The sequence below is a fragment of the Lolium rigidum genome, chromosome 3 (genome assembly GCF_022539505.1).
Source record: "Lolium rigidum isolate FL_2022 chromosome 3, APGP_CSIRO_Lrig_0.1, whole genome shotgun sequence".
Classification (NCBI taxonomy): domain Eukaryota; kingdom Viridiplantae; phylum Streptophyta; class Magnoliopsida; order Poales; family Poaceae; genus Lolium; species Lolium rigidum.
In genome coordinates this window covers 254436294-254437063 of record NC_061510.1, presented here as the reverse complement: position 1 = coordinate 254437063, position 770 = coordinate 254436294, and the positions used below count along the sequence as shown (strand labels likewise).

The window sequence follows — 770 nt, the reverse complement described above, 5'->3', positions numbered from 1 at the left end:
AGCGCCAAGATTAAACTTTAACTACTATACTTCAATTTTACATGCTATACCTTTTTAAATGGTTTCATGGTAACGTTAGTAAAATGCCATAAGAGTAGGAAAATGAGAAGGTGCTCGGGAAGTAATATCGTACAATGCATTTGCACATCTCAATAAAATGTAGTGCTTCCGTATGATATTCACATGGAGTAATATTGTACTCCCTCAGTCTTGTGGAATAAATGTGCACACTGATTTTAGTCCAATGACAATAAAATTTGTACGCATGTACCTAATCATACTAAATCAGCTACTGTACAACTAATAGGAAAATCGTCGTGTCTACCCACTATAGGGTGGGCTACGCACTGATTTCGCATTAATACCGTCGCATACACTCATGTCTACCCACTAAATTGTGTTTCATTAATTATAATAAACGAAGATTGGCACAACAGTCGATATGTCCGAGTGGTTAAGGAGACAGACTTGAAATCTGTTGGGCTACGCCCGCGCAGGTTCGATCCCTGCTGTCGACGATTATTTTTGCTTTCTCCTCTCGCCATCCACAGTTTTTTTCCCCTGGCGAGTTGGGCACCTTGGCTCTGAACGCTGCTGCTTTTTCCCATACACTCGCATTTCACGTTGGCTCTCAAAGTTTGCTGCTGTATGTTCCCGTGCGCTCGCATTTGGATCATTTTCTATTGCTAATATTTTATTCTCTAATTTCTAAACGGGATCTAGAAATCCATTGGTGTCATGTCATTTGACACCAATATATGGTTGTATGC

General features: G+C 40.1%; 1 non-coding gene across 1 annotated transcript; it reads left to right on the top strand.

The window, feature by feature from the left end:
* Positions 1 to 436: 436 nt before the first annotated feature.
* On the top strand, positions 437 to 518 carry TRNAS-UGA. The gene has a single exon. It is a non-coding gene; the product is annotated as a tRNA-Ser (tRNA).
* The last annotated feature ends 252 nt before the right edge of the window (positions 519 to 770 follow it).